The 14198-nt window shown below is 47.1% G+C and overlaps 1 pseudogene; it reads left to right on the forward strand.

Moving 5' to 3' along the window:
• Positions 1-3330: 3330 nt before the first annotated feature.
• LOC124692286 lies at positions 3331-6241 on the forward strand (annotated as a pseudogene).
• The last annotated feature ends 7957 nt before the right edge of the window (positions 6242-14198 follow it).

Below are 14198 nucleotides of genomic sequence, written 5' to 3' on the forward strand. Positions count from 1 at the left end.
CAAATGCCGTCCCCAAACAGAATTTTAAATAGTTCATTCAAAATAGATCGTTTCCCTCACGATGGAAGTAGCCGCGATCAAAGTACTAGACGCGCGATCATATTACAAACCCGTGGTGCAAAATTAAACATAAATTAGAAGAAGTGGTTCTGCGACACCGATGGCGCATCCTGAGTCGACGTAGGCCCGTCGACCGCGACGACCTCGTCGTGCTCTGCCCGGTGTGTCTGCTCCATCGCTGACGCCGAGGCCGACGCCGATGCAGATGTCGATGCCGCCGAAACAGGTGTACTAGCGACGCCTGTCCGCGTACGTGTCCGTCGGTGTCGGCTCCGCCTCCGAGGGCGGGGTTGCTGCCGCTGCCTCAGCCGCCGCCATTTTGGCTTCGAAGTCGTCGAGGATCATGCCTTTGTAGAAGTTGTGCGTCGTCCACGTCTGGGGAGACATTCCAGCTGTCGACGCGGTCAGCAGGGACATTGTCCTCCTTGTGTTTCTTGAGCTCCATCTTCTCTTCTTGCCTCTTGAGCAGCGTCACCCACCTTTCCTCGGTTTTTTTGTCGCGGGAGAGCAGGGTCGAGGAGACCTCAGCGAGGCACTATGTGATCGACGCCTGCGTCTTCTCGGTCGTCGTTGCATCGGCCAAGGCACCATTGGCAGTTTTGTTGCGATAGGGCGCCCTGCCGATGTTGCGATCGGCGCATCCAGTTCAACGACATCTTTCCCCTTCGACAGCGAAATACGCATCAACCGCCATTTCTCGTTCGTTTTGATCTTGCTATAGCAATGCAGCAGCACGAAAGGCCTAAACCCTTCTGAGTTCTTCCGGTACATCCCCATGGCATGGTCGAACTAATCAAAGGAAGCGAATCCGATCGTGATTAAACTAGGCGCTAAAACTTTTCGTAGAAAGAGGTGTACCGTATCGCCGTCGTTCGCGCCGCTGTCGCCTCTGGTCTCGAGCTCTTTATGGAACCCATGAAATATGTTCACCGACGCCTGGATGATGGCCCGGCGCGTCGACATTGCCTTTTGGTTTCTCTTCATTGTCATCATGCGGTAATCCTTGTTGACTAGCTTGCGCTCATCGAACTCCGCCTTGATCCTCGCCCAATACTTCCCGTACTTTTGGTTGGCACCGATGACGGAGTCATGGCTCAACGTTAACCACGACTCGCATAGATATTCATCCTCCAGAACCTTCCACTTGGGGCCTCGTGTGCCCGAGGCCGCCTTCTTCTTCCTCTTCTTCCTCACGCCAGCCGCGTCAACCTCCATGAGATCATGTGCATCCTCCGCGGCATCCTCGTCCTTGTCATCGTCTACATCGCCACCCTCTTCGTCATCATCATCGTCGTCCTCCACCCCCTCATCCTCACCACCGGCGCCCTCGAATTCGAGCGGACCCCTGCGGCCAGTGAACGGGGCGTCGTCCGCACCGAGGCCTTGCTGGCGCTGGGTCGTACGTCGGGGTGTAAAACAGGGCGTTGGATTGAATCCGCCATGCCGGAGCGCATCCTCATACCGCGGCGACAAGTTCGGTGTCACGCACCCGGGAGTGGCAGAAGGGCCCTCGTTGAAGAAACCGGGTGTCGACGGGGACACCACTCCCGGAATGCCCGACGTAATCCATGGGCTCGCGTTGGTAGCAGCGATACACGCGGCCAGCGCCTTCTGGGGCGCACACGCCGCCACCGACTTCTTCTCATGCTGCACCACCCGCCGTCCCCTCCGCTCCGCCGTCGACAGCATGCGCCGCAGGTAGTCTTGTTCCCACCCTTCGTCGGTCCAGCCTTCCGGCTTCTTCCTCGACGTCGGCGCCTTCCGCGGCTTCACGAAGGGCGCCTTTGGCCCTTTCATCGCTGCCCCATTGCCTGAAGGTTTCGTGGCCGCTTTCTTGGCCATTCTTCGGGCCTGCCAGCGACGCCATTGATGGAAGAGGCGCCATGTGGCGGGAGGGGGTCGAATTTTTATGTGTCACTGATGCGTCGGGCCCGCGTCTCCTCGTCTCGCTTCTTGTTGTGTCCAGCGCGCCCGAAGTGTCCCCTGTGGACCGAAAACAGGCTCGGGATGCCGTACACCGTATTAGGCCACGAGACGGAAAGAGGTTTTGGGGCGCGCGACTGGGCACCGTATTACACCGTATATTTATTTTGTTCTTTGTTTCATCTTTTTCTTCCTTCTTTCATTATTATTTTATTAATTTATATTTTTTCTTTACTTTTGTTCTAATATCATCTATTCTTATCAATTCTATTTTATTTTTTATTCCCTCTTTTATCTTATTTTTTATTATTTATATTATCTTTTTTCTTTCTTCCTTTCTTTATACTTCTCTCTTAATTTTATCTCTTCTTATATTCATTATTTCTATCTTATTCTGTTACACTTCCTATAATTTCTTTGTTTCATCCTTCTTTCTCCAGTTTTCTTTTATTTCATATGATTGTTATATCTTGTTTATTCTCTACTTTTAGTTCATTATTAGTTATTTCTTCTTCATATTTTCTTTCTTTTTTATCTTCTTTTACTCATTCTCTTTTTTTTCATTATGCATTATTGCATACATTCTTTCTGTTTTTATCCTCTTTGCCATCTAGTTATTTCTTCCTCTTTTTTATAAAAATATTTATGCTTTTATTTTTCCTTGTATCTATCTATTATTTTGTTTTCTTATAATCACTTTTCTTTTTTCTCTTTTATGTATTTTTCTCTTTTATTTTTCTATCTATGTATCTACATGTTATAAATTATTTACATTAGGTGCGCACGAATGGTAGAATCTGAACAAAATTTACACTCCAGCCAAAATTTGTGGATGTAGCTCGGGAATATACTTGTATTAGACATGTTATATGGATGTGCCAATTAATTTTCGCCAAAGGAAGTAGTTTTGAATTGTGAGCCATCACTATATTGCAGATCCACATTTTTGCGATTTTTGCGTAGTCAATCTAAAGAACCCTGCATTGTGATTTGCATGTTTGTAGTATGTTACGATCTATGTCTAGCATTTAAATCTGCTCCCTCTGTCCCCCGAAAATTGTGTGAGATTTATAAAGGGGTATGTACGCCGCATTGTCCTACTCGTAACTCACAATGGGTTTGAGAGAGGATCGCTTTCAGCCAAATTGCATCACAAAGGATTCACATATCTTCCGATATCAATTCAAAGACCTAGGCGATCTGCTATGTTCCTGCACATTAAACCATATATATCGGAGGGTCGAGGATGAGCTTTCCACCCTGGCAACGCGGTGCAACTACTCTATATCTATCTAGTCCAGACTCGACTAGAAGAAGAAGGGAAAGTCAGAGTCAGACATGTGGAAGAAAAAAATAGGACAAGGAAGCGGAAACGGGAAGCTGTCCGGAAGGCAATGCGGCCACCGAATATCCACGAGGATAAACCCAGGGACAGCCATGGCACCCTGGAATATTCCCGCGCCCCTACCACATTCGATTTCGGCCTCTCCCTCTTTATAACGCTCCTGGTTCCTTTCCTTGTCCGGCGACATTCAACTCCCTCCCTCCCTCCTCTTCAATCCACCCCGGCCTGCGCTGCCCAAATCCACACCAATTCCTCCGCACGTGTACCAACTACCTAGCCGTAACAGCCAATTTCTTGACACAAATACATCCATCATCGACCAATGGCTCTGCTCAAGGCCGCCCGCGTCTCCGACGTCCCAACCCTCGACGTCCTCGTCCCGGACCTCGCCGCAGCCGCGCGCATTGGCGCGGGCGCGAAGCAGCAGCGCGCGGCGGGCCGGCTCGCGTTGATCGGGCACCGGGGCAAGGGGATGAACGCGCTGTCGTCGCCAGACCGCCGCCTGCAGGAGGTCAAGGAGAACTCCGTCAGGTCCTTCAACGAGGCGGCGCGCTTCGCCATCGACTATGTGGAGTTCGACGTCCAGGTAAAAACCGATTCTTTCCTCGGAGCTCGGATTTACTTAGTATCCTCCTCGTCTGGAAGTTAGTCGAAAACTCCTCCTAAGTTAATGAAACGGAAAAGATCTGCGTTGATGAAACGGAAACTGTATGGTCTGTCTACGTGCGCTCTTGTCGGGTCGTGCTTTGGTCGTGCTCTCCATTTGGTCTAGGTGATCTTGATGGGGACGCCTCCGGCCGTCCGTCCGGCCTGGGCGGCTCGACCACGCGACACGCTTGCCGTGTTTCGGTCAGAAAGAACATGAAAACTCGCCGCGTAGCAAGGGAAGACACGTGCGCCGATGCCGTCTCCATCTGACCAACATAAAATAATTTCGTTTGGTATTCTTGCATCTGGGGCTCGGTTGTCGCTGGGAGAATGATGAAAAATCTTTTAGCACGGCTCTGATTTGCAATACATAACAAAGAGTACACCAAATACTACAACAACAACAAAAACCTACTCTCTTTGTCTAGAATCGCATTCTCTCATGCAATCTTGAACCCTCAAAGTATTTAAATTGTGTTTGAACGTACGAGTGACATCTGTTTAACTCGGGATTCCGTTTTTTTGCCATGCTATTTTAAATTTGCTTAAATCGAGCTTGCTGAAGTGTTCAAAGAAGATACTGATTTGTTTACTTCTGGCCCTTCTCTCTTTGTCTAAAATAACTCAGTGTGCAAAGATGTTGAGAAGAGAACCATGAATATCAATTTTGTAGGTCACCAAGGACGCCTGCCCAATCATCTTCCATGACAACTTTATCTTTACTGAAGAACAGGTAAGTTTCATATATACCCTGTTTTGCTTTGTATCCTTCATCTGTTCTGAGGTTTTGCCTGGAATGAGTCATAGCTGAATCACATAATCTCAATACGAATATCTGTTTTTCAGGGTAAAGTTTCAGACAGACGTGTCACAGATCTTCGGCTGGAAGAATTCCTCCAGTATGGACCTCAAAATAAGGAGGGGAAGGTATTATAAGTTATAACAATGCAAAACACCTATTTTTGCTCATCTTGTCATTTGCGACTTCGGTACTTCTATGTAGAATCTAATAATGTTCTGCTTCATGACAGAATGGGAAGCCTTTGTTGCGGAAAATGAAGGATGGTAGAGTTTTGAATTGGAATGTGCAATCAGATGATCCTCTTTGCACCCTTCAAGACGCATTCGAGAAGGTCAATCCAAGATTGGGCTTCAACGTTGAGCTAAAATTTGATGACAATCTTGTATACCAGGAGGAAGAGCTCAGCCACATCCTCGAGGCCATCTTGAAGGCATGTTTTGCTTACTCTAACACTTTCCAATTGTGTACATCATACCTGTCTAACACTTCCGTTTGCAACTTGGAAACAGGTGGTCTTTGAGTATGCCAAGGACAGACATATCATTTTCTCTAGCTTCCAGCCCGATGCTGCACAGCTCATGCGAAAAATGCAAAGCACATACCCTGTAAGTACACTGTTGCCTGACACATTGCAAATTCCATTCGAACTTGTATTTGTACCATGACAGACACCGATTAATGATTTATACAATCACCTTTTTGATGTTCAGGTTTACTTCTTGACAAATGGTGGGACAGAAATCTATACTGACGTGAGGAGGAACTCGTTGGAAGAGGCAGTTAAGCTTTGTCTTGCCAGCGGCATGCAAGGAATTGTCTCGGAGGCCCGTGCAATATTCAGGTTCCCGGCAGCTATACCAAAGATCAAAGAGGCTGACCTCTCCCTATTGACCTACGGAACATTGAAGTAAGTTATAGAGTTTGTCAGAAACCTCTTTTGAACAACCTGATTAAGTTGTTAACTACCTGAATTCGAGCCCTAAACAATTTCTGTCCTCGTGCAAATTTGCAGTAATGTGCCGGAGGCCGTGTACATGCAGCACCTGATGGGAGTGAACGGGGTCATAGTGGACCTCGTGCCGGAGATCACCAAGGCCATCTCTGATCTCATCGCCACCCCCAGACCGACATGGAAATCGAAGACTTAAGCAGCAAGGTGATGAAAGATGCCACGTCAACACCAAATTTCACGCACAGGGAGATCTCATTCCTGCTGAGGCTGATGCCTGAGCTCGTGCAATAGCGCACTCCATTCTTAGCTTTGGATGTAACTGAATGACAAACACGAAGAGGAACCCTTTGAGGGTAGTAAAATTTACTTAGGTTCGTGCCTTCATGGGATAGGGGGAGCCCTGGGGGTTTATATTTACATTTTGTAGCGAGGGGAGTGGTTTCCAATTGAAACCACCTTTAATGTACTCCCCCCGTTTTTATATACAAGGCCACCACACATTGTGAGGTAATTTTTTTAATAACATACTAGTAAACATGCCCGTGCGTTGCAACGGGAAAAAAATACGTCAAATATATGATTTCATGTGTAAAGCCACTATTGCATTATGGTTGTCTATCTGATTGCCATGTCGATGTTACCGACACCATTGACCAAGACCTTAGTGAGTCGACACTGCATGATCCTCCTACGTTGCGGCCAGGCTATGGGACCTAGCAGTAGTCGGGCGGCACGTAAATAAAATAATCTCGGACGGCGGGAGTCATATTTATAATATGATGCTAGGAGAAAATGATCCGGCGTGTAAATAAAATAACGAACTATCCAACTACATTTTTTGTTTTGAAATTAACTATCCAACTACATGTTAAGGAAATAATGCACTTTGTTCCCACATAATTTAAATAAATGCATTTCAGGTTCTATGTCTCGTAGTACCCCAATTTGGAATTCAGAAATTCTAGTAGCTATATGAGGAAACTAACATACCTATGTGCCTCCATTGACTTGTTCTTTTACCTCTCTAAATGGAAATTTACATAGTATTGAAATCAGCAAGAGATTAGCACATAAGTAGTAAAATTTTGCATTTGAACATTATCAAAGTTACCGATAGCAAATCCGTACTTAGTTAAGAGGAATTAAGACCTTCATTGCAATTAAGCAATGCAAATGTTGCTTAATTATCAGCTTGATGCTATCTCACATGAATTAGCTTTTGTCAACGGTGCACTTTTAAGAAAAAAGCTCGAAGTATTGTTGTTTTCTAGAAGTTTAGTTAAAATAACTTCACAAACTAATATCAAGTGCACCAGATTACATTTATGGTACATATTATTATTGACAGTTCTCCTGAAAATTTGTATACATCATGCATGTAGCAGCCAAAAAATGCAGCCAAGATCATCGTGTCTAGAAAGCCAAAAAAATATATGTCACTATATTCATATAACCTCTAGGTACACATTAATTAAACGCAAATGCACCAATTTACTATGTAGAGACATATAAAGGGTTCACCATCGCAATCGATTCTTTACATGGCGTGTTGCGTCTGAACTCACGGTTAGCTATAATTTGTTCTAATCTAGCTTTCTTTTCTGCTGGTTGCATATTTGCATATTTCTGTCTTTTTTGTGCACATACTTTTTTCCTTTGTTCTGGCTCTAAATCTGCATATTTTTTCGTCTTTTTCATCTTTTTGTTTTGCTTATAAGCTTCACGGCGTTTTCTTAGTTTTTGCTGCTTCTCTTGATCGGTCAACCGGGCATATCGCTCTCTATCTTTTATTCTTCTTTTTTCCTTGACATCCATGACTTGAAATTGCATCCCAAATTGCTTGCCTGCATTGCATAAGATTTTTCATATTGTGAGTATTATAAATATAAATGAATTTTATATTAATGAAAATTGATCATGTTTTTTCAAATTTAAGAGCATCTTTAATGATACAAAATATAACATTAAATTAAGCTTTACCAATTAGCATCAAGCTCTTTGATAAATGGGTGATCAGTCAGGAACTAATATTTATTGCAAACAATCTACGCTTATAAGTACTATGCAATTTTTTTTATAATTTTAATTAAATTAACCCATAATTCGAAGACCATTATAAGATTGATCATAGTACATAAATGAATCAAGACATTATTCCTTGCCAATTTCGCGTAATCCGGAGTAGGTAGGCTGAAAAGACACGTTGTGAATTTGTCGTGACGGAAGAGCCAGCGTGAGCGGACACAACGACCTACTTTGCTCTCCTTTTCTATATTCTCTATATCTCTCTTCCTGGTCACAGAGGACACATACGAGCGCAGTGTCTTGCAAAAAAATATCTTTTAAACAGTGACGTAGTTTCACGAATAAATCTCGTAACAACCATGCTAGATTAGTTTTTTCTAAGGAGAAAAAACAAAAGCGACTGGGCCACTTCCTTCGTTGGATCATATAGCAGGCGATACAGACGGGTCCGCTCCTCCCCAAGGAAGGAGGCAATACAGACATGTCGTCGTCTTCGCGGCGCCGTTCCAATTCATGGCTGCTGTAGCTTTAGTTTGGAATATTTAGACAAACTGTGGTAGCTTTAGTTGGGAATATTTAGACAAAAGATTCGGGTTGGCTGAAGACTGATGAACCATACCTGAGTGTTTCCACTCGGCAGAGAGGAAGTCGGTGAAGGCGGCCTTGGTCGACGAAGAAGCCATCTCGCGTGCGTGATTCCCGCTGATGTCCAGACATCCAGGTCCTTCCTCTGCCTGGCCTGTGCTTGCTGGTCGTCTCCGTTGCAAATCGAGTGTTTCAGTAGGAAATCGAGATGCGGGGCAGATTGTTCTCTGCTTAGCCTCGTCCTTGTTTCCGCTGGGAATCGAGGTGCAGGGCAGATTTTTTTCACCGGATTCGATCTAAATCGAGAGTCTTCGCTGTAAATCGAGGTGGGGGATAGATTCTCTCTTCGCCTCGTCCTTCCGTGCGGTACAATTTTTTTTCCACGGGACTCGATCCAATCTGATTTATCGAGGAGGCAGCGGCGGGCAATATACTCCTATATGGGTTAGACTACTGAAACCGACACGAACTGTTTTATTCCATCCGGGAAAGAAGAGTTTTGTTCGATGTTTTTTTTTGGGGATCGGTAGAAGGAAAGGCGACGGACCAAGTACCACGGACGAAACGGACCAACAAGAAATCAACGGACGAAGGGAGAAACGTTTTTTCCTTTATTATTAGGTATAGAATATGATTATATGTCACCAAAGGCATATCCGTAGATTCATCATATCTGAAAGATGTTTCCACTGATATGATTTTGGTGTTATATAACTTGTTTAGATTGTGGTTTAAGTTTTGGCATAAAATATTTAGCGGCCTTATACATAAAAATAGAGGGAGTATAATGGATTAACAGGATAAAAAAGGTAATGAGTTAACTGAATACACAAAGCAATTACTTCCTACGTCTCGGTTTGACAGGCTTTGTCTATTATTTTGGTCAAAATATGAAAGAGAGTGGATTTGCTACACACAGGGGTAACTACGCACGCGCTCAACGCCATCCAATCTGTGTGGAGATTCTTCGCTAGTCCCACTGAAACGGTCGAGCTGGACCGCTCCTAGCCACGAGCGTCGGTGATAGAGGCACCCCTACTCGAGCGCCCCAAGCCCCGATTCGATCCAGGTGATCTGTAGGACGGCGGTGCCTTCGCGTGCGGTGGGAGATGGAGGTCCTGGATGCGGTCCAAGCAGCGGAAATCCCTCCCAAATCCGGCACGGAGGTGAGGGTTGGGGGCCTCTAGTTCTCGATCTGGAATCCCATGCGAGCCCTCCCTCCCTCTGGTCCTGCTCCAGCGACGGCGACGAGCGGAAGAAGAAGCAACTCCCTACTCCCTCGCCCTCTCATCCACCCTCCGCTGTGTGCGTTTCTCATCGGCCACACCCGCTTCGCGGCCGCTGACCATGAGCACAGTTTGTCCGTTTTCCCCAAATCGAGTGAGAGTAGACAAACTGCTTGGGGGAACGAGTAGATCAGGCAGAGTAGCTCCAGATCCGGTCTACGTCAGAGCCTAGGGTGGTCAGAGGCGCCGGCGGCTGTCACGGCAGGAGCAGTTGTGCTTGAGCACGGAGGCGAGAGAATCGGGAGAAGAAGAGATGATGAAGCGGTACAGGGGCGAGCGACTTTTTTTCAGAGCGGGCCAGAGCAACGGTTAGACTAACGCTAAAGTGTTAAGACCGCGCGGGGGTTAATTGTGTTTGACCAAAGCTCCACGTGTTGGACGTTCGACAGGTGCGTAGCTACCCATATGGGTAGCGAGTTTCATCCGTATAGTTATGCTTAACCATGCTAAAACAAAATTTATTAGGGGTTCAAATAAAATATTGTTTACAAAATAGAAATGGTTTTTGAAATGTGTTTACCAAATTAAAATGTAAAATTATTTCATCCTGGGCAGAGTGGTATGATGGGTCATCGTATGTGGAGCTGTGTGCTCAAGTTGGTTGGGTCCGCCGCCAGGGGCCCCTAAAAGAACAAATTCATGTTTAGAATTGCTCAGTTTCGTGCAACCACATGTCATATGGGCTCTGGCTTGGTTGTGTAGCTTATGAAAACCTACTTAAGGACCACCATTGGGAGGAGATTGTGTGTCTATAATGCGACGGGCGGCCTAGAAATAAGTAGTTAGCTATTTGGGAAAGACCTCGGCATGACCATCGGGTTGTGTCATGTGGTGAAAGTGTGCAACCCCTGCAGGGTGTAAATCTAATCGATTAGTCGTGCCCACGGTTAAGGGCGCAACTGAGTAAACTTTACCTAGAGATGTCTCTTCTCAACTCTGTCTTTCTAAACATAAAATAAATTTCAAACCCTATGTCTGTGTGTCGTTCATAGGTGGGATTTTGGGGAAAGCCTTGTGTCCGTGTGTCATTCATGGGTAACTTTCATCATAGCTAATTGGACTATGTGACCTCTAGCTATATATTACTTGATAAAATTGTTTATTAAAGATAGGATGAGTTAGAACTTTGTAAATGTTAAAATGTGGTTTACTAATGTAAAATATTGTTTTGCGCAAATGTTAAACACTATAGCCATTCCTTTAATATCCTTAAGCATGTACAAATAGGTTTATTATTGCATTGGTGTAACTTGCCACACATTCAAAGTGTTGACCACTCTCATGGCTGCAACGTCTTATGTTGCTGGTTGTTCCGATGACGAGTGAGATACGATGTTAGGGTCACGATGCTCCAGTCGATTTCTTGTGACACATTTGCTGGATTCGCCACTTTATTTGTCTTTTCGTTGTTCATTTTGTCCTAAGGGCATTGTCGTTGCCTAATCGACGGTGCCTCGGAGGAGGGATCCTCACGAGGGGGAGAAGAAGTAGGGGCTATAGGGCGGAAGTCCTCGGGACGGTGGTACGCGATTTACCCAGCTTCGGAACACCTGCTCGAAGACAGGGCCTACTGCTGCTTGTCTGGAATTATATGGGCGCTTTCGCGTTATTACAATGAGTTGTGGTTGTCCCTCTAGGGCTCCCGGGATCCGGCTTATAAAGGCGCACGGATCTAGGGTTTACACGGAGAGTCGTAACTGGAATACAAGTTGCCCAACTAGGAATATTACATTGTCGTGCATGTTAAGGATCTGCCTTCCATCTACGTCGTACTGGATCCGGATACTTTATGGGCCTTGATGGATCCGGCCTTCTTCGTAGGTCGGTTGGGATCCGGCTCCCTGCTCCTGGGCTGGACTTCATCCTTCATGATCTACAGTAACTGGGCCACCCGATGGGCCACATGCCACATCACCGTCTGTGGGCCACTCGGGCTTGCCGGGTCCAGGCCATGCTGTTGATATACCCATAAAGTATACCCACAACAGTAGCCCCCGAAGTTCTCCGATATTCATCATTCCTCCAACTTCAATCCACTGGGATCCGAAGAGAATCTTGAAGAGCTTCCAAACTTTCCTCGTTTCCGACTTCATCTAATCGGAAATCTTCTGTCCTTCCGTAACGGTAATGTAGCAGATTTTCCGCCTATCCCATGCCCAACTTCCTCTTTTCCCGCGCTAAATTATCGGAGATGCAAATCTTCAGCCGAAATTTTCGGAGGTGCACAGTTAAGTTACCACTGCATCATTTTTACCGCTTTTAACCTAAGACACGTGGCGGCCATCCAACGGTGTGACCGTTCTGTTCTCACCGTCGGATCTGAATCCCGAATCTCCGCGCGGGGTCTATAAATACCTCCACGCGCGGTAACTTTCCCATTCGTTTCACCGCAACTTCGCATCGTCTTCTTCCTCCAAACAGCGCCGCTCCTCAGATCTGAACTCCGGCGAGCTCATCCTCGGGAAGCTTCACCCGCCGCCGCTCCAATGTCGCCCTCGACCCGAGCTGCGCGCGTTTGACCGGGAAATCGCCTCCGCCGCCGATCCGTGGTCATCCGGAGCCCAGCGCACCAAGTCCGGCGACCTCATCTTCGCCGGCGCGACGGGGAACCGCCACGCCATTGACGGTACGTTCGCCGGACCCGTACAAGAAGAAGTAGTGTAGATTAGTTTAGTTTCCGGCTACTCAAACAGTTTCATCATATGCATGCAGCCGGAAATATGTCCACTAATTCACCTAGATATACTGATAGTTCTCCGAATAGTCCGGACTCAAGCTCAAGAGAACCAAGTTTTCCGGAACCATTAGCGTTCCTACCACTGTATGTTTCCGACACGCGCTTAGCTCAACCTTTCTCCGCATCTTCCAGCAACGCACTAGGCTGGATCCCCACCCTCAAAGAGATCCAAGAAGAACTCGAGGGCCAAGCAAGGATGGCAGCTAAAGTGCAAGAGGTGGAGTAGAAAAAAGGATCCAAGGCCCGGAACCGAGAAGGTGAAAAAGGGCAGTGGTGGCCATGCGAGGTCAAGGACTCGGATCTCAGAGAGCTCCAGGAGGATGGCATGATTTCTCCGCATTGGAGTATCATGAAAGACTCCATTACTCTCAAACCAAATCCGGACGAACGCGTCCTTACAAAGGCCTGGGTAGAGCGCGGTCTATCGCTCCCCTGCTCGGAATTTTTCCTTTCCGTCCTCACCACCTACGGCCTCCAGCCACACAATATTTGTCCCAACTCCTACCTCCTCCTTTCCAACTTCGTGACCCTTTGTGAAGAGCATCTCGGAATTCGCCCGGACATCCGTCTGTGGCAATTCTTTTTCCGGGTTAAGAAAGAAACAAAGGATAAGATGATGTTGAATTGCGGAAGCATGACTTTCATGCTCCGCCCCGGAAGGATGTATCCGCCTCATTCCTCGCACGAATCCGTCTGGTACTGGAACGCCGGATGGTTCTATGTAAAGAACATCGAATTTCCGAACGTCCACCAGGGGCTCCCCAAATTCGTCAACGAGCCTCCGGAGGAACTACACATCTGGAGTCTTATCCCCGCGCTTGCACAATACCCGGAGCTGAACAAAGCAGCGCGGAGGATCTCCAGGTTAGTCCATGATGGGCTAACCGGAACGGACTTGACTCTCAGCTGGTTCTCTCGTTGGATCCAGCCCGTGAAGTACAACACAAGAAAAATCTGCGAGTACACCGGGGTGGACGATCTACTCCGAGTCACCCGCGACAACTTGCCAGCAGATTCTCTGAAGATGAGAGAATCAAGACCCTTGTGAAGATTACCCGGGGACAGCCGGTCCCGAAGATTGTGATGGATATCAAGACCAACAATCAGTGCCCTCCGGTATGTGTTCGTGTCTCTGCATTTTAACTTCTCGCATTTGAAGTGCTTTTCTAACTTTTTCGTTTTTACCTCTCCAGCTCGATACTTTGGCGGAGGAGGATTTCAAGACTATACTCCGTGAAGCCTTGAGCCATGAAGGGGCGGAGGAGGATCCGGAGGACGATGATGAACAGGAGGAGCAAGCTCCCAAGAAATCCGCTCCCTGACCCACCAAGCGTCCCCGCGCCAAGGTTTCCGGCTCCGAAGCCAGTGCCAGCGGCGAGGCCTCCGCCAAGAAGGCCAAGACTGTGAAGCCACCTCCGCTCGACTCGAGGAAGGCGGAGCGCGAGTGCCTCAAACTGCTCGCAAATGCAGGGAAAGGATCGCGCCCCCTTATTCCCGGAGCCACGTAAGTATCCGAGAGCATCTCTCAGTTTCCGTGTAAATTTATTACTTATGTTTTTCCTTTGCTTGTCGCAGGAGTCAGAAGGCCCCTGCTTCTCGGGTTAACACCCAGAAGCAGATTACAAATTATTTGAAGGTATCACCAGCAGTTCCTCCGATCACACCAACACCCCCCAGCACCTCCCACCCCGTTCCTCAATCGCCTCCGCACGAGGCCCAGCGCTCCCCTACTACAGCTGCCCAAACTCCACCGGAAATCATTCATGTGAGCAGCGAGAGGGGAGGCGGAAGCTCATCTGCTGCGAAACGAGCAGCTACGGAAGGTTCCCAGGACA

This window comes from Lolium rigidum, chromosome 2, assembly GCF_022539505.1.
Source record: "Lolium rigidum isolate FL_2022 chromosome 2, APGP_CSIRO_Lrig_0.1, whole genome shotgun sequence".
In the NCBI taxonomy this organism is placed as follows: domain Eukaryota; kingdom Viridiplantae; phylum Streptophyta; class Magnoliopsida; order Poales; family Poaceae; genus Lolium; species Lolium rigidum.